Source organism: Silene latifolia, chromosome 6, assembly GCF_048544455.1.
Source record: "Silene latifolia isolate original U9 population chromosome 6, ASM4854445v1, whole genome shotgun sequence".
Lineage (NCBI taxonomy): Eukaryota > Viridiplantae > Streptophyta > Magnoliopsida > Caryophyllales > Caryophyllaceae > Silene > Silene latifolia.
In genome coordinates, this window is record NC_133531.1 from 40,912,704 (window position 1) to 40,939,425 (window position 26,722).

At 39.3% G+C, this 26,722-nt stretch overlaps 1 pseudogene; it reads right to left on the reverse strand.

The window, feature by feature from the left end:
* Positions 1-14,165: 14,165 nt before the first annotated feature.
* Positions 14,166-15,250, reverse strand: LOC141658724 (putative mitochondrial protein AtMg00370; annotated as a pseudogene).
* Positions 15,251-26,722: the final 11,472 nt, after the last annotated feature.

The following is a 26,722-nucleotide window of genomic DNA, read 5'->3' on the forward strand; positions in this document are numbered from 1 at the left end:
TGTGCATCCATTTTCTCACAAATACTTGCCATAAATGATTCCAATTTTTGTTCAACAACCGAGACCACATCCGACGATTTCTCCACCACATTCCCTTTTGCCAAAAACACCAAATCGGGTCCAATGGCACCCATCTTCATCAATTTAAGATGAGTGTCACATATCTCATCTTTCACCTTTACACCACCATATCTTGAAATCCCAATCACCCCTTTTTGTTCCAAAAGTCGAGAGACCCACATTCCATACGGCAAATCCAAAGTAGTATAAAACTTTTCCTCAGTGACACAAATACTTGTTTGAACGATTTTATGAAACACAAGACGAGGAAGACTAACTTTGGACCCTTCAAGCCACTTAGACATCAACACCATCTCATAACTCGACAATTTATCACGACCACCCCTCCTCGGAACAACCGTGTTCCAAAGGAAATTAAGAAAGAATTTCAATTTTGGGGTAAACGACCCCGCAAGCATGTTACTTGACCCCGTAGCATCAACATCAAACGACTTCTTAATTTTAAGCTTTTCTTCCTCCGTCACATCTCCCCATTCCGCACTCGGATTTATTTCGATCCCATCATCAGGGACCGAGAACAGAGTACAAAAATCGCCAAGGGAGATTTTGACTTCAGAATCATTCACCACCGCATGCAACACGTTATTTTTGATGGAGACGGAAGAGTAAAATTGGATTACCTCAATAGGATAAACCGGACCAACAAAAGAACAAACTTTCTTCCATTCTTGAAAATTCAAGAAATCCTTGAAAAATTGCAAAGCTTCGATTTTTCCGTACCATTTGTCGGAGTAGAAACGACCACCATGAATACCATACCGTATAATATGGTTAACACGGGTTCTTTCGTCCGCGTTGAGTCGAAGCTTTTCAAGCCCCATTGATGTTGCATTCGGCATGTACTCTCGAAACATTGTCTTTTGATGACCTTCTTGAGTAGCTACAACCTCGGTCTCTTCCACCGAATCTTCAAACCCTACGGCCTTCTTCTTCCCTTTATTTTACTTTCGCCTTTTCCCTTCTAAGTTTGGATCAACCCGGTTATGATCGGGGTTAGTTGGTTTTTGGTTTGATGAAGGTGAGGGAGTTTTGATAGGGACATAGGTTTTGTTGCATGATGGTTTGGAGGACCCGGTCCGAGTTGTGGACCGAGTTTAGGGCGAGTGGAAGCGAGTTGAGGGAGGAGTCATGATGATTATTGGATTTTGGAGGTGGAGTGTGTAGAAAAGTCTAAAGGTAAATCTTTGGTTTTTGTGTGTGATTGTGACGGTAGGAGGTGAGTATTTATGGGAGTAGTAAATCAATTATGGTAAGAGAGTTTTAAGGGAAATAGGAAAGTGGAGGTGGCGTGTGGAGGTAGGTAAGTTTTCCCTTTTTTTTATAATTACCATAAGATATACAAGTGGTTAGGGTAGATTTTTAAAGAGATATTATAAGATATGGTAAGATATGACAAGAGTTATAAAGTTGTGAAGAATTTCGGTTAAGGCAAGAAACTGGAAGCAATTGGTTACGACTTTTGGTTCGTAATAAAACTTAAGATATACATGACTAGAAAATGGAATATTCTCATAATATAATATAACATTTGACATAAATAAACTTGCAACGAAAAATACGGACACAGTCATACAATCTCGTCAAATCTAGTCAGTCATATGGAGAATAAAATATTTGTGACAAGTTTAGTTGCCATCAATTAAACCAATTTCCAACCGTAAAATCTCAAAACGTTCTCTAGCCAATGCTTTGGTAAAAATGCCAGCTCATTGTTTTTCTGTATTACAAAATTCCAGTCTTATGTTGCCCTTATCTACATGATTCCGTAGAAAATGGTGTCTAATGTCTATATGCTTAGTTCGTGAGTGTTGTGCAGGATTTTTAGATATAATTATAGCACTCGTGTTGTCACATAAAATAGGTATACACCCTAAATTAACACCGTAATCACATAGTTGTTGCTTAAGCCATAAAAGTTGAGAACATACCACCAAAGAAGAATGTATTCGGCTTCATGAGATAGATAACGCAACAGAATTTTGCTTCTTTGAACCCCACGTGATAATACACGGTCCAACAAACGTGGCTATGCCGGAAGTACTTTTTCATCAAGTGAACAACTGCATAATCTGCATCCAATACCCTATGAGATCGAAATTGCACTCAAGAGGATACCATAGATATAATTTAGATGTACCAATTAAATACTTCAAGATTCTCTTAACTGCAATCATATGCGATTCTTTAGGGAACGATTGGAATCGAGCACATACGCATACACTAAACATAATATCCGGACGACTTGCAGTTAAATAAAGAAGTGAGCCAATCATACCTCGATAAGTCGTCTCATCGACAGACTTACCGTTTTCATCCAAGGTCAACTTCTTCTCAGTGCCCATAGGAGTTGGCTTAGAGTTAGAATTTTCCATACCGAATTTCTTGATTAGCTCCTTGATGTATTTTTGTTGGTGTATCATAATCCCTTCTGAAGTTTGTTGAATCTGGAGTCCAAGGAAGAACTTGAGTTCTCCCATCATGCTCATCTCGAATTCTGAGGTCATTAAATCTGAAAAATACTTGCATAAACGATTATTAGTTGAACCAAAAATAATATCGTCAATGTATATTTGTACAACTAATAGATCGGAATCCTCAGTTTTCAGGAATAAGGTTTTATCGACAGATCCTCTTTTAAAACCACTTTCAAGAAGATATTTTGACAATCTGTCGTACCACGACCTCGGAGCTTGTTTCAAACCATATAAGGCTTTATCTAATTTGAAAACATGGTTTTGAAACTTGCTATCGAGAAATCCTGGAGGTTGTTCCACAAACACCTGGAGGTTATCCGAGCTTTCAAAGTGATAGGGATGATTTGAAATCCCAGGCTGGCTTTGTTTTCATGATTAATGGTGGGGTGGTTAGCTGGAGGAGCTTCAAAGAGTCGGTCATTGAGGATTCTACGATGGAGGCTAAGTACATTGCAGCATCTGAAGTTACCAAGGAAGCTTTGTGGATTAGGCAATTTTTGGAGGGGCTAAGGATAGTTCCTGCCATCAAAGATCCTATCACCATCTTTTGTGATAATAGTGGGGATATCTTTCAAGCTAAAGAGCCCAAGTCTAGTAATAAGTCTAGACACGTACTTAGAAAATTTCACGTAATTAGAGATTTCATTGAAAGGAAGGAAATAGCGATTTGTAAGGTTGAGACGAATGATAACATTGCTGATCCTTTAACCAAGCCTTTATCGCAGGCTAAGCATAACCAACATGTTATTTCCATGGGTCTGAAATGCATGCCAAGTTTGTACTAGATTATGAGATATGAAATGAAAAACTTTGTTTTTGGTTTATATAAGATAATCGCATTTATCGTTTGAGTTTCTTTATGTAAACTCATTTATTTATTACTTTGTTATATCCAAATAGGTTGTTGAGACAATTTGGAACCCTATTAAAGTGATCTGGATTAACATAGTATTCGCCCTTAGTTACTTATAGGAGGTGACGTCTCGAAGTGACTAGAGTGTGATGCGATTGATGGCAAGTTCAAGTGCCATAGGGTCATATGGGATGGCTAATAGATCACATAGACAGACTGTATGGGACACTCTGTCGGGCAATGACCGCTTATAAAGTTCTGGAAATTCATAAAGCCTGGTTGTGGCAACAGCTACTATAGTATTCTTATGAGTCAATTCTTTTGACTAGAGACTATTCGCCCAAGTTGGCACATGTCTCTGATTGGCTTTGATTTATACTCTACGACTGTCGTAACTGAAGTCAAATGAGTATATTTTGGGTCATGATGAACTGTAGCTATACGAAGGGAATAGTGCGATAGAAATTGTCCAACCCCTTGTCAGGGTTGTTGAAAATCTCAGGGCCGCTCAAAGTGAAGTGAACTGAAAATGCGTGGCCACGCTCGGAAGGTATCTACGGTAGATAATTCCGGTCAAACAGTTACTCTCCAGATCGAGGAAACCACTAAAGATATGATCAAATGCAAGTACGATCTGCAAGACACCTTGCATTGAGTGGGAGATTGTAATAGGAGAAGAGAATTGGTGACGCACACTTGTCTCGGACAAGTGGGAGATTGTTGGAGTATGTGTCCTCAACAATAGTGCAATCACATGTTTAAATCTTAAATTAAGAATACGAAAGGGATGATTCATTTATATAGTCTACTGATCAACATTAATCAGTAATGATTGGCTAACTAGAGTTTGACATTATTGTCGTTTGACGGTGGTGATCAGTTGATCCCTTAAGATCACACCTATAGGACAATTCCCTTAATAGATAAGTTGATTAATTGCATATCGATGCAAGTTGATCCATTCCTTAAAATTGAACAATTGTTTTGTTAGTGAGAATATTTATATCTTATTGTAATTTGATTAAATGAGATTTATTTTAGTAATTAAAATAATTTATTACTAAAATTGGTTATTGTTTATGAAACAATTGAGATAAGAATGAATGGTTAATTATAATCACAATATGTTGTGAATTATAATTATATGACCCATTTTACTTATGTGATCAAGAATCGCTAAACAATTTGTTATATGTAATTTAATTAATTGTATAATGATATTTAATATGTTAAATATGCAGTAGAATTAATTAAAAACATGCTACATGCTACATGTGACATATTGTGTGGCAAATGACAAATTGACAAAATAAAATGGAAGTCTATTTTATAGAAGGGCACCGGTTTTTTGTAGTGGGAAATGGGTTTGTTTGTATTTGTTTATATTGTATGGCAAATATGATGATCACCCTATAACATAGTCTTACACCTACAATCCTTGTGAAGAATAAAAGTAAAAAGGGAAGAGCACTTTAAAAGTAATTCATAAAGTGTTAAATGCTCATTACTCTCTTCTATGTCAAGCAACCCATCCTCGTGCTACATTATCAGAGGAACATAAACGGAAATCATGCTCTAATATAGGAACTTTGTACAACCTGCACAAATGTACATTGTCCTAACTTATTGATAAGCTCACAATCTAATTACACAAAACCATAGGTTTCACAACCTTGCATGTTTTCACCAAGCTCCATTCTGCTCAAAATAAATTCTTGTCATACATTATGACCTCTACTCACACGATAGAATGACGTAAATAAATCATGTAAGCCTAATTATACAATGAATCGTCGAAGGTACGAATACTATATAAAAATATCTTATTCAACAGTAAGACCTAACTAAGAAACATTAAATTTTATTTTAGATTCGTTTCTAAGAACTACTAGTCAAATTTAGCATAAGAGGCAATAATCTTACTTAACTAACAATAGTCCTTTTTAAAACAATAAATACAAATGATGATCAAAAGGCCGCAAATAAATTTGCGATTGTGACTGATAGCATGACCGAATTAGTTTCCCCTAGTCCAGAGGCAGAGGATCCGAATTCACGCCAAATTTTTCGACTTCTAATTCGGATTGTGACCTAAAATCCCAATTTCATACAAACCCGAAACTATAAATGACTTATTTTAATACTAGTTTATGAACACAAATTACAATCTTTTACCGTACCTATCATCAAACAACAATAATTATAAAATATAAACAAAAAATAGTATAACAAAAAAATTTGCATATAATTCGAGTAATTACCTTTCACAAATGGAGAATCTGAGGAGGTCATCACTCATCAGTAAAACAAAGGAAGCGATGATAGCGCTTGAACGACGTTACCGATTGAGCCGCGACGGTGCTTGACAACGTTTGCGAGAGGCCATAATGTATACACTAACAGTTAAGACATGTCGCCAGGCTACAACTAGCTTCTAGAAATGCCAGCATACTCTATTTATAGCTATGCTAGAAGCATGTTCCAGTAGTAGTACTTGCAATATGTCAACGAAGATCAATACAATGATCCAAATGTGCTAAATATAGCTCTCTTCATCTAAAAATGTCACATAAGGCAAACTCAATTGGAACTCCCGTAGTAAACAATAGTTTCAGGAGCTCATAATAATTAACAAGTCCCTTGTCAGACAAAGAGGCCAATATATCACATGATATCCCAAAAATAAAACAAGAGATAAAAAAGTAGAAGAAATATTTGAGATAAGGGCACAAAAGAAAGAACGACACGTTTCCGACACCCCTTTCGTAATGTAGAGAGAAAGATAGCTAGAATTCACACCCTAACAATTGTGTCAAAACTTCAAGCAAATTCTGACTTATGTCTAACCCAGCAACACAATTTAAGGTATTTGATAATATTTGTAATTGGGAAATTCAAACCTAGTAAATTTCGTATTTTTTTAGTTTTCATTTAATGATTGGTGAGGGAAAAGGGAAGGGTACACCATAAATAATGAAATATTAATCACCTTGATTCCATTGTATCCTGAATGTTCATCAAACCCACCAGCAACAAACACAAATGCAACATTATTCGCTTCTTTGACCCTGTCTCCTCATACTTGATGAAGCATTCATCAGCAAAAGACAGATTTTCGCCTCTTGGAACCTACTTGAAAAATTCAACATATCAATTGATCCCCTTACAAATGAAAACACAGTATGTTTAGGTCAACTTTTTTTAAAAGCGAAAATAATGGCTCCAGCATGTCCAGCTGCATTTCCAACTTTTGGCAGACAAATTATGCTGATGAAGCTCACTGATATTCCCCAGGAATTAGAAGCTATGACAACGGGCATCCCAGCTAGCCAAGCGAACGCATGTTATAGTTTCTGATTTTCTCCTTCTAATTCTCATTTTATGATCAATTCAAACCCATTTCTTAGTTTTTGACTGTCTCCCTCTAATTCGTATTTCAAAATCTCGTCTTTTGAATTAATTGAAACCCATTTCATTAGCATTTGATTTGCTCCCTTCAATTTTCAGCTAAAAATATCACCTCTTTTTAATCAATTCAAACCCATTTCATAATTTTTGATTTATTCCCTCTAATTTTCACTAGAAAGTCTATAATTTGTAATTGATTCAGTAAAACTAAGAAAGCTAAATAGAACTTACACAATGAGAGGAGTAAACTAAACATATGTCGATAAATTGGGTAATTGACCCGCAAAACAACTGCTAACCACACAACACATCCACTAAGATAGTAAAATAGAAGTTAGATAAACCAGCTAAGAAAATTAAAAGAACAGGATTCTCGAAATGGCATGAAAGGGAATAAAGTAGACTTACAAAATCGCAAACAATGAACTGAGAAATGGGAAATTAGAGTTTAATTGAAAATGAAAGAGAGGAATAATGGAGAAATACAATTGGAGAACAGGAGGAGATTGTCGAAGGAAGCCATTGTCGAAGGTTGAGAACCTGCCTTAATGTGTTACAGTATGCTTAACAATGGCGGAATCAAGCTTACTGCAACTACAACAATGGCGTCAAGGAGCCTTGCTCAACTTGTGATTGTTTGTTAGAGAGTATTAGAGAGAGAAGTAAGAAGAATTGAAACTGTAAAAACAAATGATGTATTGATTGAATGAATATTTTTGTTTACACTGTTGCTATTTATAACAAACTATAACCGACTCCAACTAATGGCCAGCTCATCACTAACAAACCGACTTAACAACTCATCAAAAGTCAACAACTAAGTAACAAACTTTGACTAATCTTTAACAAACTATTACTCCTGTAACATACTTTCCCTCTTCAAAACTGACTTGACCTCAAGTCAACTATTGACTCCAGGAATTAGAAAGTCAGGATATTTCTCCTCAAAGGCCAAAGCTGGCTCCCAGGTTGCCTCGTGATCTGCAAATCCTTCCCATTGGACCAAGTACTGAACTTGTGCCCCATTTTGAAACCTGACTGTCCTCCTGTCCAGAATTGCTGATGGTGACAGTGGCTGATCAGCCTGTTGCCCTTGAAGCCAATTAGGAATGTGAATAGCAATAGGCAGTGTACCCACAAACCTCTTTAATTGTGACACATGAATGACACTGTGAATTCTAGCATTATGTGGCAGCTTCAATTTATAGGCAACACTTCCAACCTTGGCTTCCACTTGAAAGGGGCCTGAGTATTTAGGGGCTAGCTTCTGATTACTCCTTTCCTGCACAGAGGTCTGTCTGTAAGGTTGAAGTTTGAGCCAGACCCAGTCTCCTATCTGGAACTCCCTTTCAGACCTATGTCTGTCTGCCATCTGTTTCATTCGATGCTGAGTTTCCCTCAATTTATCCCTCAACATAGAAATCATTTGTTCCCTTTTTTGTAAAGACCTATCTACAACCTCAACATCAGATTCTCCTGGGAGATATGGTAGGTGTAGAGGGAGAGGCTGATTATATATTACCTCATAAGGGGTTTTTCCAGTAGCAGTGCAGTAATGGGTATTGAACCACCATTCTGCCAAGGGTAGCCACATATGCCATTCTTTGGGTGTTTCTCCACATACACACCTGAGATAGGCCTCCAAGCACCTGTTCACAACTTCAGTTTGGCCGTCTGTTTGTGGGTGGTAAGAGGAAGAAAGCTTGAATTCGGTGCCTGCTACAGTGAATAGACCCTGCCAAAATTGGCTAAGGAACACTGAGTCCCTGTCACTCACAATGCTCCTAGGCCACCCATGCAACTTAAAGACATTATCCATGTAAGCTTGGGCCACCTGTACAGCTGAAAAGGGATGAGCCAAAGCCATAAAATGGGCTCCTTTACTCAGCCTATCTACCACTACAAATATTACTTCTTTTCCACTGGATTTTGGCAAACCAGTTATAAAATCCATGGAGATGTCCACCCACACTTCTTCAGGAATAGGTAAAGGCTGTAGTAACCCTGGATATGCTGCACAGTCAGTTTTAGATGCTTGACAAGTAGTACATCTCCTGATCATTCTGGCCACATCCTTTGTTAATCCTTTCCAGTAGAAGATAGCTTTGACTCTTTTTAGAGTAGCATCCCTACCTGAATGTCCTGCTTCTCCTGAGGCATGAAGCCAACTCAAGATTTTTTTCCTCAATTCTTCATTATTTCCCACTACAATCTTTCCCTTTCTTCTAAGCAACCCATTCACTAATGAGTAATGATTCACTGATTGCTGAAGAGCAAGCTTTTGGATGATACTAGACAAATAAGGGTCGGCCACATAACTGTCCTCAACTTGCTGTTGTAGGTCAGATGAGACAACTGATATAGCCATAGCTAAAATTTCTGAGCCCTGAACTCTAGAGAGAGCATCTGCTGCAAGGTTCTCCTTTCCACTTCTATACTGTATTTCATAGCTAAACCCCATGAGTTTTGACAGCCAAAACTGCTGGAAAGGAGTAGAAATCTTTTGTTGCAGTAACCACTTAAGGCTCCTTTGATCTGTCTTAATGACAAAGTGTTGGCCTGATAAGTACTGCTCCCACTTCTGAACTGCAAACACAATTGCTAGCAATTCTTTCTCATATACTGACAGCTTTTGCCACTTAGGACCCAAGGCCCTGCTAATATAGGATAATGGATGATCTTCCTGCATGAGAACTGCCCCTATACCTCCATTTGAAGCATCTGTCTCTACTGTGAATGGCTTAGAAAAATCTGGTACTGCCAGTACTGGAGCTGTAGTCAGGGCTACCTTCAGTTTCTCAAATGCAGCACTAGCATCCTTATTCCATAAAAATGCCCCTTTCTTCAAAAGATCTGTCAGAGGTCTGCTTACTACTGCATAAGACTTAACAAACTTCCTATAATATCCAGCTAACCCCAAAAAACTTCTCAGTTCCTTGACAGATGAAGGTACTGGCCAATCTGCCACAGCTTTGATTTTCTGTGGATCTGTCTCCACACCTCTACCAGAAATGAAATGTCCCAAATACTCAACTTTAGGCATTGCAAAGGAGCACTTTGATGCCTTTGCTGACATATGGTGTAACTGCATTAAGTTGAAAACCTCCTCCAAATGCTCCCAATGTTCCTCAGGTGTTCGACTATACACTAATATGTCATCAAAGAAAACCAAGACACTCCTTCTTAGTAGTTTCTTAAAAACAGAGTTCATCCAAGCTTGGAATGAGGCAGGTGCATTTGTTAAGCCAAAGGGCATCACCAAGAATTCATAATGACTCTCATGGGTTTTAAAGGCCGTTTTATACACATCCTCCTTATTCATTCTTAACTGATGATATCCTTCCCTTAAATCCAACTTGCTAAAAATACTAGCCCCAGATAACTCATCAATGAGCTCATCAATCACTGGAATAGGGAATTTATCCTTAATTGTTTTCTTATTCAGCTGCCTATAATCAATACATAACCTCCAAGAACCATCTTTTTTACCAACCAAAACCACAGGAGATGCAAACGGACTGTTGCTGTTTTGAATAATACCATTTTTTAACATTTCATCAACTAATCTTTCAATGACATCCCTTTGCTTCAGTGGATATCTGTAAGGCCTAATGCTCACTGGTATTGACCCTGGTTCTAATGGTATTTTATGATCAAAGACTCCTCTGGAGGGGGGTAAGTTCTTGGGCTCCTCAAAAATTCCCTTATACTTGTCTAAAAGTGACTGAAGTTCAGGATAGGTCTAGTTCTCACTGTCTGTGGATATGGACAAATGGTTAAATTCCATGTCCAAGTTACTGTTGGGGTAAACCAACTGCATAAGGCATAACTGAGATGCCTCAGATATCAATTTGCCTGAAATCTGTCCTTTATGGACCTTAACTTGATTGGCTGTCACCCCTTGTAATTTTACAGTCCTCCCTCTCCACTGAAACTCCATGATCAGTTTTTGAAAATCCCACTGCACAGGCCCCAGAGTGCTCAACCACTGTACTCCTAGAACCATATCACAACTCCCAAGAGGAATTAATAACACATCAGTGGAGAAGTCCTGACCATGTAATCTCCAAGAAAAATTCTTGCAGGTAAACTGACAAGCTAAATGATTCCCATCAGCCACTGTTACAGCCTGAGGTGGAATTTTCTCCAAGTGACAACCCAATTTTTTGGCTAAAGATAAATCCACAAAATTATGTGTACTCCCTGAGTCTATGAGAATATGTAATGGCTTCTTCCCATGAGTACCTACAACCCTCATAGTCTGATAACCCTGATTACCAGATAAAGCATGCATAGATATACAAGGTTCAGACAACACCTGTTCACTCAGTGACTGTTCCTCTATGCAGTCATCTTCCACCCCTTCCAACTCTTCTTCCACACCATCATCACCCAAGATTTCTACTGTAAACAGCTGAGTTCTCTTAAATTGACAATTATGATTTTTGTCATAAGGTTTATTGCAGTAGTAACACTCTCCTTTAGCAATTTTCTCAGCTCTGACAGAGGCAGGGATATAAGTCCTAGGGTTGAATTTGGATCCCACAGAAGGAACATGAGTTTTGACAGGGATATTTGAAACAGAAGAAGCAACTGTACTTGTTTTAGGATAATGGGGTGCTTGTCTAACAGTTGCAGCTAGGTTTTCTTCCTGTAGTCTAGCATAGTCAATAGCTTCAGCCATTGTCTTGGGCTTAAAAGCTTTGACAAAAGGTTTCAAAGAAGCTTTCAAACCCCCAACAAAACAATCCAAGAAATAGTCATCACTTAAACCTGGGTTTCGTTGCATCATTAAGCCTTTTAATGCTTCAAAATCATCAATGTATGAATCAATTGTTCCTAGTTGATGCAATCTATTAAATTTTTCAGTGACATTATGAGAAGATTCATCCCTAAATCTTGCAAGTAAATCCACCACAAATTCATCCCACAATACTCCTTTATGAACCACAAGATAACTCATAACCCAAGTTTCAGCTTTACCAACCATGTTTAATGCGGCCAAATCAACTTTTTGTTCATCAATTATGCGACACAAGGAAAAATATCGAACACATTTCTTAACCCAGATTGATGAATTACTACCATCAAAAAAAGGAAATTCGAGTTTAGGTATATACCCTAACTGTCGTGGAGTTGGAATTTCTGCATTTGGTTGTCTTTCTGGAGTAGGAATTCGTCTTTCCCCCAAATTAGCTTGAATACCCTGCATCAAGGTCATCATTTGCCCAATTTGTGTCTCCAATTTCTGAGTATGTTGCGATTGTGCGGCTAATTGTGATTGTAAACCCTTAATTTGGTCTTCCATGGCGGTCTTTTTCGTTCTTGTTTTGGGCGCCAGGATCGTAAACAGCTGATACCAATGTTACAGTATGCTTAACAATGGCGGAATCAAGCTTACTGCAACTACAACAATGGCGTCAAGGAGCCTTGCTCAACTTGTGATTGTTTGTTAGAGAGTATTAGAGAGAGAAGTAAGAAGAATTGAAACTGTAAAAACAAATGATGTATTGATTGAATGAATATTTTTGTTTACACTGTTGCTATTTATAACAAACTATAACCGACTCCAACTAATGGCCAGCTCATCACTAACAAACCGACTTAACAACTCATCAAAAGTCAACAACTAAGTAACAAACTTTGACTAATCTTTAACAAACTATTACTCCTGTAACATAATGGCATATATATCGAGTTCTAATTGGGATTTTGACCTAAAATCCCAATTATCCTCAAACCCTAAACTATAAATAACTCAGTTTAACACTAATTTATGAATTGAACCACAATCGTTTACCATAACCATAATCAATGACCAATAAGGCAATAATTACTAAATATAAACAAAAACTTATATAATTCATGATTTAAAAACGAAAAATTACAAATAATTAGTGTAAATTAAATACCTCTCACAAATGAAGAAGAGGGAAGGTTAATGACAGCGAGTACGACGGTGCTTGAAAAGCGATGTTAACGATGGCGAGCCACGACGGTGCTTGAACGAGGTTGGTGAGAGTGACGGAGACATTGCTGAACGATGGGATTGGATATGATTTGGGTTGGCTGCTTTGGTTCTGGGCATGCGAGGGTAAGGATTGTGCTATAGCCTATATAAGCCTTTCTTGTTTTCCCGAACATTTCATTTGCGGCGTTTTTGAACATAAACGCCTCTTATGTGTTAATTGCGGCGTTTTTACCTTGAACGCCTCATATAATTCTTTGTATAATTAATCTAAAATAATTTTTCGATTTTCTATTTGCTGCGTTTTGATAAAAACGCCTCAAATAAAGAGCAGCAAATATTGCTACTAGTGTGAACATGTAATGTCGCAGCTTGTTTGTTGACTAGACCAGGGCAAGGCATGTCTTTTCCAGTTGGGTATACCTTCTTTCGTACTCGACAAACTTCTTGCTAATGTAGTAGATGGCTCATTCTTCCCCAGAAAATTGACTCATTAAAGGCATGAAATGCCTAATTTCTTTTGATATTGATTTTTTTTTAATGTATCTTTTTTCTGTTCAAATTCGTGGTAATTATAATCATTACGAAGAATACTATGAATCTTATTTATAAAAATTCCATCTATCCAATTTTGGACTACAGTTTCATTTATAATAGAGGGTGAAAAGCATTTTTTTATTATTCCAATAGGGTCCATTTAAGAAAGGATCATTTATTTTTGGCAAATATTCCTTTTTAGTTTTCTCATTGCATAATTGAGTTTTTTTATCGAGTCCATCTATATAAAAAAGTCCTTTGTTTAGAACTGCAATTCTATTAGCAAATTCATTGCTTAAGCTGTTTTTTTTTTGTTCATTGGTATAAATCCAATAATTGTATAGTTCATCGTATAATAATTTTTCTGTTGTAGACAAAGAAATCTTTCTTTGTATCATTTCCCAGAAAATTGATAAACTTGGTGGATATGTAAAAGAAATTCTTTTTTTTCCATCGTTTTGACATGTATAAAAAAATATTGTGACATTTCATTTCTTACCGCATTTTCAAATCGATTGTTTTTTATATATCGCGTTGGGCGATTCCGCGTTTATAGTCGAAAAGAAGAGAAAGAAGGGGGTTTTCAAACCAGAATAGGTTTTTCTTTTCTTCTTTAAGTATTTCTAACTTCGAAATCTCTTGATTGCCAGAATAAGAAGTTGGGCTATTTTTATAGTATGCTTCTTTTAAGTGCAAGTGGAATTCATCCTTTGTTTTGTCCTTTCCATTCACTCGGATCTTTTCCGTTTCATCAATTTTGTCCGGATCCGGATCCTCCTTTTCTTCCGAAAAAGGGAAGGAGAAGGATCTTCTTGATGAATCCCTCTTCTTCCTTTTAGTCTCCTTCGTTTCGGACTTTTTTTCTATTTCTACATCTGTTTCGTCCTCACTTTCTTTCGTTTAGAGGTTTCTTTCGGTTTCTTAGTAAAAATGGGTGACGGCATTCGGCCTAAATAGTAGACACAGGTAATAAATAAGAGAATACTAAATATTCGAGCCATAGAATTTTTAATTCGACACCAGATACTTATTAGATCGAATAAGTACATTAGATCTAATAGAATGATTTTCTTTGTATCCAAACTAATACCAACCCAACCCATTTCATGAATAAAATGTGACCAATTAACCAACCAACAAAACTACTTGTTACAAATAACATCTTGTTGTTGCATCGAAACATATAAATGTTTACTAATCTTGCTAACATTGAACTTGGTAAAATGAAATGGTTGAATAATTGAAAAATGAGATTATTCAGGAATACACATTGAATGTTGAGATTACGCATTGAATTTCTGCTAGTAGATCCATAATCAAAAAAGCGTTTGTGATTATTCCAGTGAAATGAAACAAAAGGTAGGGTAGAGCTAGGACGGTTATTGTATGAGGTCTACCCAATGCTAGATGCGAGGCGTATAATAGATCGATATGAACATCACGAGTCATCCCATAATAAAACCATTGTTGCTTGATACCTTCTTCTCGGTTCCTTCTTCTCCTTCTTCCATAACCGGAGCTCGGAGAAGGAAGAGATAAGAGGGCCCTATGGAGAACGTGGTCGAAAATCCATAATAAAGTCCGACCACAACGACCGAATTGATTATCTTCATGCATAAGGATACTAGATTACCTAGTAGAAAAGATTGAAAAATCATCACAAACCTCCCTTTTTCTTTTGTATTGCAATTTCTGGATTATTATATGATGATTTTTTAACTTTCCATATCTAGAAATAGAAAGAGATAGACTAGAAACGACATCTCTTATGTCGATGACACAAAAGGGATATTAAATGATTGGAATTGGGATATGGATGAAATATAATGAAATAGAGCCACTTTCAGGTTCTCTATGAAATGAGGCATGGAAGGGAGCCATTACGAAGAAGTTCCGGGAGTTACGAAGGAAGCTTCGAGCTCATATTGATCATGGGTTAAGACCGGTAATTTAATTCTACGAGATCGAGTCGCGTTGTTCCTCGCAGCTCGGTGGTAGAGCGGTCATTTGTTAACGATTGGTCGTAGGTTCGAATCCTACTTGGGAGATTTTATGAATTCTTCATTCTTTAATTCGAAATGAAGAGGCTCGCTTTGACCGTTAAGAGTAGGTAAGTGGGTAACCTTTTCCCCCTGTCTTTTTCTATCTCGTCGTATGGTATCACATTCTCATTCTGTTCTGCGCTATTTGATAATCACTGTCAATACCTCGGTGTAGGTCTGGGATAATCTTTTGTTCCAAAGTCCTGGGGCTATTTACAACTAGCCAATTAATAATTTTCGGATGTACTAGCGATGCATCAAAGATGCGATCATTGATTCTCCCGAGAGGCTACAATTACCGCGAGCAAACATAAAAAATATTAATGACATGACGAGGAACGCATTTTTGCTATGCTACTAATACTTGTACTTGCTCTGCTATTCTCTGGCTGAGGAAGAGTTACGGGGCGTAAAAAAAATATTATGGGGGCATACTATAAGTAATAGTAAGTGCATGATAACACGTAATAATAAAAAAAAAAAGATAAGGCCCATTCCACTTTGACAAAAGACCCACATCCAAGTTCCATAGCTTTAGCTCCGCTATCCCAATCATGATTTTCCTACTCCCAAAAGGGAAAGGCCCTTCCCTTCGGGGTCGGTTTTGGGCGAGGAGGGATTCGAACCCCCGACACCGTGGTTCGTAGCCACGTGCTCTAATCCTCTGAGTTAAAGGCCCCACCCCGCCTCCACTGTATATGCTCCCGGTAGTATCCTCAAAAAAAGGAAACTTTCCTCTCCCCATCCATTTCATTTCGGGTTAAGAAGATATGAAAGCGCGTTTCTCTCTATAAGAATAAGAACGGTGCATTCCGAGGTGTGAAGTGGGAGAGAAGGAATGTCATAATTGGGTTTTTGTATAAGACGACCTTTTCATTCTTATTATTTTTTCAATATGAAAAAGTAATAAGAATGATAGGTGTTAAGCTTTTTATCATCCTGGCGTCGAGCTATTTTCCCGCAGGACCTCCCCTACAATATCGTCACCGCAGTAGAGTTTAAACACCAAGTTCGGGATGGATTGGTGTGGTTCCTCTACGCCTAGGACACCAGAATATCGAACCACGAACTAAGAAAGGCATGAGAAAAAGACATAGACTGTTTGTGCTAGCATTGCTCCCATGGCTATGTCGGTGACTGTCAGGTATAGGGATAAGGGAATCCCTTGCTGAGGTGGCATGAGGACTGGAGGTTTGGATAGGATTTCCTTTATCCTATCGAAGGCCTTTTGACAGTCGTCGTCCGAATCGGCATGATTGGAGGCGCGAAGCTTCTTGAAGATCGGTTCACAAATCATAGTGAGCTTGGCTATGAAGCGGCTGATGTATTGGACTTGACCAAGAAATCCCCGAATCTCCATCTCGTTCTTAGGCTGAGGCATTTGTTGAAGAGCTTTGATTTTGGTAGGATCAATTTCGATGCCCCTTTTGCTGACGATGTGTCCCAGGAATTTTCCGGAGGTGACCCCGAATGCACACTTATGAGGATTTAGTCTCATGTTGTATTTCCGAAGGCGAGCAAAGAATTTCCGGAGGGCGCTGATATGGCCGTCCCTCTCTTTTGATTTGACGATCATGTCATCGACATATACCTCCACCTCCTTGTACATCATGTCGTGTCGGAGAGTGGTGGCAGTTCTTTGGTAGGCTGCTCCGGTGTTGATTAGACCGAAGGGCATGACTGTGTAGCAATATGAACCCCACCGTGTAGTGAATGCAGTCTTGTTCATGTCTTCCTCGGCTATTTTGATATGGTTGTACCCATCATACCCGTCCATGAATGATAATAGAGCGTGCTCAGCGGTGTTATCCACGAGGATGTCAACGTGTGGCAGAGGAAAGTCGTCTTTCGGACTTGCTTTGTTCAGGTCCTGGAAGTCGACGCAAACCCGAATTCTCCCATCTTTCTTGGGTACAGGGACTATGTTGGCCACCCAGTCAGAGTATTCGGACACTTTAATGAATCCGGCTTTGAACTGTTTGTCTACCTCTTCCTTGATTTTCAGGGTGCATACGGCGCAACTTTTGTTTCACGGGCTTAGCTCCGGGTTTAATGGGTATCCTGTTCTCTGCAATTTCCATGTCCATCCCAGGCATGTCTTTGTAGGACCATGCGAATACGTCCTTGTATTCGTGTAGGAGGTCGATGAACTGCTGTTTTTCCGAGGGGTCAAGGGTGGTCCCTATCTGTAGATACCCAGTATCTGCTGAGACTCCAACAAACACCCGATGATTATTGGACTATAACATGCTTTGGAATCGCGGCGTTTGATCGACAATTTGTGTACAACTTTACGTCGGAAAACTTAAAACGATTTCGAAAATAAAACATTTCAAAACTTTTCAAAAGTACCTGGAGTGTTTAATGCACGACGACGGGGTCACAATGACACTAACTAGAGTCAAAACCGACACCGGACTAAAAACCAACTCAAAAATTCAAATCCCGACTCCAACAACGAGTCAAACCGAGTCAACCACAAAAAACAAACCATTTCAAACCTTCTATACTAAGATTTCCCGGATTCATGAATGGTCAAGTACTAAACATGTGACTACAAATCCTAGGATAGAACAAATCATGATTTCACTTGTGTGAAAGCGACAAGACAACTCGAAGACTCGCGGCGTGGCTCGCGCCTCTTTGAGCAGCCCAGGTGGCCACGTCGCTCAAAACTCACACAACCACTCATTTTCCTATAAATACTCCTTAAATGCCCCCATTTGAGAAATTACGCGAGTGTCCGCCCCCTCTTTTATCCCTTAAAATTCTCGACTCGACTTCTTAAGTAACAATCCGACGCGTATTTACGACTTACCGATCGCAAATACAAGCCTTACATATTGTTTGGTACCGTCATCGTGCATTAAATCACTTGACCGACCACTTCGACCACTACACCGTCACTAATCTTAATAAAACACTCTTTTTACTTATCAAAACGGTTTTAAACCGAGTCTTTTCCGACCAAACGAGTTGTTACACTTACGTCGGTTTCTCGCCATAACCAAACATGTAAGTATGAGGGTGTAAAAATTCTTCTTTTATCATGTCTTCATTTGTTTTATGACTATAACATGCTAAAACATGCATAACACGATCCAAAACATGGGATAAACGAGCCAAAACTGAGTTTTAGCCTGAGGCAGAAGCCCCTTATTGTGCACATAGGCTCGCGCCTCAATGAGGTGCCCAGGTCAGAACTCAACTGTGTTTGTTCTCGTCTTTACCCTTTAATCCATTTTCATATTTGTAATCGGTTTTTATCATTTCAAATATTTTCAAACCTTTTTTATTTATTTTATTTGTTTTTAACCATAAAACTTTTTTCACCCTTGGTTCCTCATACCATGACGGTTAAATCCGTGTTTCGGTGATAATATTTGGTTAATAACATTTAAAAGGTATTTTAAAGCCTTTTGTTTCATTTCTTTACATTTTTGGAGATATTTTAAAGCCTTTCATCATTTCTTCACATTTTCAAAATAAACATATTAGTCACCAACACAAAGTCATCCTTGGTTCCACATACCATGTCGGATTTTAACCCGGGTACGATGATGAGTATTGACTAATTATATTCAAATGAACTTAAAACAATTAGTTCATAATTATTTTCAAAACTATTCATGTCAAGCTTGCCAAGTCGAACCCGACACTGAATATCATCAAAATAATGATGATTATTCGAGTCTCGTTCCTCAAATCAACAAATGCGGACTAAACGACTCTTTCAAACCAAAACGGGTTCAAATACCCATTTTTCAATACGTTTTATAAACGTTTTCCAAATGGTAAGAACACGGCATATAACCGTTGGTTGACCCGCGCCTAAAACAGGCCCCTTTTTTCTTATTTCAAAAACCAGGGGAGACCCCCTTACACCGCCGGCATGCTCGCGCCTCATATGGCCGCCTGGCACAGGGACTGTTCCCTTCCCAGCATTAGTCTAGGATGATCCCGACTCCGGTTAGCTCGGATATAGGACGGATCAGATGACTATTTGCTCATTCGAAAATCATGTTTGCAAAATGCTTTACTAAGACAAATGGATCACGTTATGCACCACAAACCTAATACGGTAAATGGATGTTTAATTTCCGTCTTGCATGCAAATCAACCATTAATTCAACTCGACATCTTATACTTGATACTTTGATTAAATAAACCGACTTAGAAAGCTCTCACATGTTAGGTTTAAATTATTGGATGCGCATTCATGCATTTAAACCGTTTTATCAACTTTTGCATTCAACCAACCAAGATCGATAAGTAGAGGCGCTACACAAGGCGGGATTTGGTGTCTGATTAAAGGGCTTCCCAATACGTACCTTCACCTCTTACTCAGAAACTTTGGATAGTGGACGACCTTATCCAGGGCGTACGAGAGTCATTCTAGAGATAGGATGCTAAAGAGGGACAATTCCTTATCTTTAGTACCTATGTCAAACACTGCTTTGTGCTTCGTTTGACCGAGGTATAAAGTGGATTCGAACGGGTTCCAAGCATCCCACAAATGCTTGGTGGCGACTCCGAACATCTCTAATTGTTTCGAGACCTTACCGAGACGAAATAGACCGATCTAAAACGATCCGGTCGAAGGCATTTTTACGCCGCCGAGCGTGGCTTTCAAAAGACCGATGTATGTCCACAGATCGGCTGGGCTTGCAGGTGGGCCATGTCCACAGATTGGCGACTCTGCTGGGGAAAACTAGGACACTTACGTCTTTGTGATCCCTAGATGGTGAGACTCGAACGAGGTCTTGGTTGGAATGCATTAATTGATATTACGGTCACGGTCGAGTTCCTTGTCCTGGCCCACAACCTAACCTTTATCGACCAATTGGCTCGTCTCGTCGGCGTGAGTTTTCTCATCCCCGCGTTTCGAATCCCGATTGAGTCAAGCATACCATTGATGTCACACATTTCTGTTTCGTCAAAGAGCTTTCATCACTTTCGAGCACGAGGCTAGGGCACCCTCCTTACACATTTTGTTTGGATCGGTATCCCTCTCGCAAATCTTGGTTTGATTGCTTGGTGTGTAACCCACCCTTCGAAGCCAAAACCTGTGTCAGCATTATGCATAATATAATGAACTGTGAGTGCTTATGTGTTTTGTGATCATAAGTCCTTCCGTGTCATTTTCAAACTTTCAAAAACAACTTTTTGCGCCGTTATAATGGCCATTTCAAACCTCGGTCTTTCGCCGACCATAACACGCCTTTCTAGGCCGTCGTAATGACGATTTTAAAATCCGGTTTTTATATACCATTTCAAACACGCCTTTCTAGGCCGTCGTAATGACGATTTTCAAACCCGGTTTTTATAACCATTTCAACACACCTTTCTAGGCATCGTAATGACGATTTTCAAACCCGGTTTTTATAACCATTTAAACACGCCTTTCTAGGCCGTCGTAATGACGATTTTCAAACCCGGTTTTTATAACCATTTCAACACGTCTTTCTAGGCCGTCGTAATGACAATTTTCAAACCCGGTTTTTATAACCATTTCAACACGCCTTTCTAGGCCATCATAATGACGATTTTCAAACTCGGTTCTTTACAACCATTTCAAATCACCTTTTTATGCCGTTATAATCGCCGTGTCTAGACACGGATTTTAACCCGTTTCGCGCCGACAATGGCTCGTTCAAAACCCGAGAAAAGCACACACCCTTTTCTCGAGACACTTTCGAGATCCCGAGGACCATGCACCGTCCCCGAGACCTCTTCAAACATTTCAAACTAGATTTTAAAAACATACAATTTTGAATTTCAAAAACCGTCTTGGGAGAGAATACATTGTTTTCTGAGCCGATTCAAACTCAAACCGTCTTTTGCAAATAAACTTAAGACAACCCTTTCAACTGACCGACTTGCGGAGATCTCTATCTTCGGAAGCCGTCCACAAAGCGACAAATGAATCTTTTTGGAAATTTCTATTTTCGAAAACTTCAGTCCACCATTCCAATTCCGCCTCGTGTCTATCAAGTCGAAGCAAACGTACTTATGGGTCTTTACTTATGAGTCGTCTCACCACGAGACTCGTCCAATGGCGTCACACCGCTACATTGGACTCATGTTAAATGTTCGGTCAACACCGTCACGTCATAAATCGAGTCAGCATCGAGGAACCACACACGGTCACCCTCGTCTTATTCAGTCTAACCTTTGTCTCGTCCTTTGTGTTGTCTGCGTTCAGTCTTTGAACCGTGTCGGATTGAGTTGTAATGTGAGCCGTTTTTCTGCCTCAGAGCCATGGCCCCGTCTTCAGCTTCGTCCAACAACAATGATAACAACAGAGATGTCACGACTGATCAGCTAGCCAGCCTGCTCACCACTCTTAAGGTCACCCTGTATCGCGTCGAGACCCGTATCGACGCCCTGGAAAACAAAGAAGCTGGAGAACATAATACTCTACCTCTGACTGAAACCGAGAAGAGGCTAAAGCTCTTGGAAGAACAGCTCCTAGCCCGGGGTAGCAATATCCATCTTGAGAACAACCGAAGGTTTGAACCTGTTGGGGATCAATTACCCGACAACTTTACCCTAACTGATGTACCTAAGTTCAAAGGAGTGGAAGACCCGCTCAATCATATCCGTGCCTTGAAAGACTACATGGCCATTAAAGGGGTCAAACAGGAGCTCTTCACCCGGATCTTTCCGTCCTCTTTGGAACCGATCCCTCGTCAGTGGTTTTACTCCCTTAATCCGAAGAACCTTACTACTTGGGATGAAGTCGCAGTTAAATTCGCCAAACAATACGCCGACAATGTTGAAATCCAAGCCAATACCCGTACCCTTGAGGTCCTAACCCAGAACGACAAGGAGGGATTCACCGAGTTCTTAACCCGTTGGAGGAGGGTAAGTACTCAGCTAGTCAGCAAGCCGAGTGAATCAACTTTGGTGGAAAAGTTCATCAACAATCTCCGCCCAGTGTATGCCAACTTACTGAGAGGTATCAAAATATTAAGACCTTCCAGGATCTGCAAATTCTGGGGACACGCATTGAAGATGACCTCCGGAAGGGTGTCTTGGCCAAGACCACTGGCAGAGGCTGTAACATCCCGTTTGATGTCTATGAGTGTCTTGGTATTGGATTTGATAGTTGATGATATTATCGAGCTAGCAGCATTAAAGGATGGTAGTTGGTTATGTATGGAGTTGGTATCGTGAGAGATATATATGTGGTAGATACGGTATAGTGAGTCATGTTGTGGAAGTAAACATAGTTGGTGGAGTGGGTGTTAAGAGTTCATGTTCTATGTTCGGTCGAGTTCTTGAGTCCTTAGCTAAGTTGTTGTGTCTTGGTCGAGTCTGTATGGTTGTTTTTATGTATGGGTTGAACTTCGGGGACGAAGTTCCTTTTAAGGAGGGAAGACTGTAATACTCCGTATTTATAAGTCTTGGGGTACTCTATCGAGTAGCCCTTACTCTGTCGAGTAAGGGTAGGTTGCGAGATAAAATAGTTTCGACTGTTGGGTACTCGATCGAGTAGTTGGGGTACTCGATCGAGTAAGGGGGTACTCGATCGAGTACCTTGGGTACTCGATCGAGTGTCCTTTTTACTGGGGTTTTCTCGGGTTTTGTTAATTATGCGATTAAGGTATTTAAACATATTCGTCATTGTTTTAATTCACTTTTACAAAACCTAAAACCCTGTTTAAGAGAGAAAGCAACCAGATTCATCTTCCTAATCGCATCCTTAGCAATTCCGGAGTTGACGGTCGGTTCTTGTCGTTTTTTGTGTCGTTGGATTCCTTGCGTCGAGGGTAAGCTTTTAATATAGTTTTTATAATGTTTTGTTAAGATTGGTTAAAACCTAATTTAGGAATTGGGGGTTTTGGTGTGTAGTTTGTGATGTGTAGTCTTTATGTGTTTGTATGATAGGAGGAGAATTCGTAGAGGAGCCGTTTTGATACAATTGTAGATACCGTCTGCGTGTTGTCTTTGTCCGGGTAGGATTTCCTACTCGTATTAGTCCCATAATGGGATATTGGTGATGTCTTTGTAGTTAGTTGTTTGATATGATGATTGTGATTGTGATTGTGATTGTGGTTGTGTTTGTTGATGGTTCTCGAGATGCGTTCTCGGCTGAGTGGGGTCACTTGCGGGAGTGATCTCACGCCCTAGTTTCGCCCTTCGTGGAACCCGCCACGAAAGGGGATGTGCACATTAATGGGACAGGGTTATCGCTCGTACGATGAGCGGGGCTTAGGTGGGAACAGCTGCGGTCCCCAGCTGGGCGGTAGTCCGGTGGACGGTCGATATTGAGATGATGGGAGTTGGAGGTGTGTGTGTGTGTGTGTGCGTGTGTGTGATTCAATTTGTCTGTTTATCTTATTGTTGATATATGTATTGAATTGTGTGATTAGTCTTGACCCGTTTAAATGTTTTAAAAACTCGTGGTGATCCATTCGGGGTGGTGGCGATTATTGAGCGGTGTGATATGACGCGTATGGGATAGCCGGGATGAGTCATCACGTGGCGGTTAGAAGTCTTCCGCTTGTGTCGAGGCGAAGTCTAGTAGCTTTGATAGTTTAGCTGTAGACCGTATGAGAACCTTGTAATTCCTTTAATTAGTTTTGGGTTTGAACATGTAATCACTTAATCTATAATTACTTTAAAAGTACGTTTCTTTATTGTCTTATGATATTCAGTACCTCGGGCAACCGAGATGGTAGTATCCTTATACCTGAGTGGTCCTGGTAAGGCACTTGGAGTATGGGGGTGTTACAAATGGTATCAGAGCGACGATTTTGGAACCTGTAACTAATGAACATAATGAACATAGGGAGTCTAATAAAATGAACCTGGTGTATGTGTAATGGGAGCCCCGGCTGATGCTAGGTTTTGGGTGAGTAGGCGCCCTCACTTCAAAATCTTGGCCCCATGATACTTAAGCCAATCACATGGTATGGGAACGTGGAGTCCGTGTGTATATGTGCGACGTGTATGTTAATTGTCTTTGTATATGGTTTGTTGAAAGCATGTTGCATGATAGTTGGTAGACATGTTGGTTGGGATCGTTGGAAAAGTATATGAGAATGATGAATGATATGGTAGAAAAAGAAAGTAGTTCGTATATGATGATGTGTGATGAAGTGGATTTGTAATGTTGTTGTATTAGCAACATGGAAATAGGATTTGTAGTGTATGGGTGTGGTTTGTGTTATGAAAAGTTATGAAAATTTAAAACATGCGGGTAATACATGATTGAAAGTTGAATGTTAAATGAGCATGATAGATGGTAATGTTTGACTTTTGGTAAGTGGTAACATGAAGAATAGAGGTTCAATGATATGTGTTTTATATAACGAATTGGATGAAAAGCATGATGGTTGTTTATAACGTGGCACATGATAACACGAAGTAGATTATTTTGTTAATTGTATGAGGAGTCGCGCAGATTTGAATGCGTAGTTGTAATCATAATGTTGAAATAATAATGAATGCATAGTACGTTAGGGTATGTGAGATAACATTCGGGTAGTATTCACGAGTCTGCATGACTCGATCGAGTGGGTTTGATTCGATCGAGTGGGTACTTGTCGTTATTTTGACCAGAATCGTGTTTTTGGGCACTCGATCGAGTACCTCGGGCACCCGATCGAGTATGGGGTCACTCGATCGAGTAGCCGGGCTACTCGGTCGAGTAAGTCAGAGATCAGAAGGTCTGTTTGGGTTCTGGAGTCGGGGCACTCGATCGAGCATGTTGGGCACTCGATCGAGTAGCCTCAACTCGATCGAGTAGGTTCAGTACTCGATCGAGTGGGGTCTGTGCAGGTCATATCGTATTTCGGTCATATGTTTGTCTTTTGACATTCGTTGCATATTATGTTTAATTCAAAGGTGTTGTATTACTTCTTTATGCATTGTTTTACGTATGTGTTGGTCCTGAAGCGTAAGTTACCCAATCTTATGATGTAAAGAGTGGCACTATGATGAGTATGAGTTCGGTGGGGAGGACATGAGTTATATGTGATTATGATAGATGGTGGAAAAAGAAAAGGAAGATTGGTATAGTTTATTGAGGCATGGCGCACGTTTTGCGAGACGGGATGAGTGATATGATTGTGTGTTGAGTAATGTAAAAATAAGCGAATATAGACAAGGGATGATGTGAGTATAATGAACGCGAGAATGAAAAGATTGAAAGTAAGAATGTGGATAGTGGCAGCTTGAGATGTGTAAAGAGTTAAGGAGGGAAATGGTTAGGAGTCGTGTGGGTTATGGATTTAGATAGTGAAAGTTCGTTTAAAGGGGTTGAGAAGAGTAATATATAGTGAACTTTGTGGAGACATGTCGCGAGGTGTAGTTGTAGACAGTGAGTGAGTTTGGGAGGTTTATTAAAAGATGAAACTACTGTGTGAGTTCCTTGGGTAATTAACGGTATTAAATGAATTCTGATTTCTAGAGATGTAAACAGGGAGATGCAATTGTTTGAACATTAAACGTTGGTTCTATGGATAGATTAGTGGCAAGTATAAGTGATAGCATAATAAGAGAAGATCCATGGGAAGAAAGAGTGAGATGATGTCGGTAGAAAATAATGGAACTGAGTTTTGGAGCAACGAAGGGGTGACCAGATTTCTAAAGAGTTAGCTAGAAGGAATAAGGAGTTGAACTATTAATTGGTATTATATATTGAGTGTAAAGAGAAAAGAAGGATAAAAGTAAGCTGAGTAAAATGTTCACCGAAGCTATGTGATATAAAGGTAAGGAATCATCGAAATGTGTGATGGTATCACGAGGATGTCAGCTAAAGGTTATATAGGAGTTTCAGGACAACATGATTGGTAATGAGTTTCGAGGAATTAAGGGAGTAAGAAGTTGGTGGAGCATTGGCACGATACGAGATATTTGGTGGAGAGTTGGATGACAATACAAATAAGTTAGCTTTGGGAATAATGTTGAGGTAATTTTGTGGATGGGTTTGATGTTCGTTATTTGCAATATTAACCAAAAATAGGAGAAAACAACCATGTTATTTTGATATGAGTGTAAGAGATTTTATATACGAGCAGCGGTGGCATTGTGGTGTTATCACTAATGGTTAAGAGTGATGGAATATTAGAAAGGTAACAATTCTAAAGAGGTTGATTTGGTAGGGACCTGATTGTTGTGTATGATTGTGAGAGGGTATAAGATGTGGTTAGATGAGGCGGACGCTATTAGTTGAATAGTGAAGGTATGGTTATATTTGGCAGGAAGTGATGGTTGTGCGAATGGGGGAATATGTTATGAGGGGCATATGAGTTAAACTCGGGCAGCAGGTAACCTTTTTCGAGTGGTAACTTACGTGGTCAGGATTGACTAGTTGGTTGTGATTACGGGTCTGTGATTTGTGTAAATG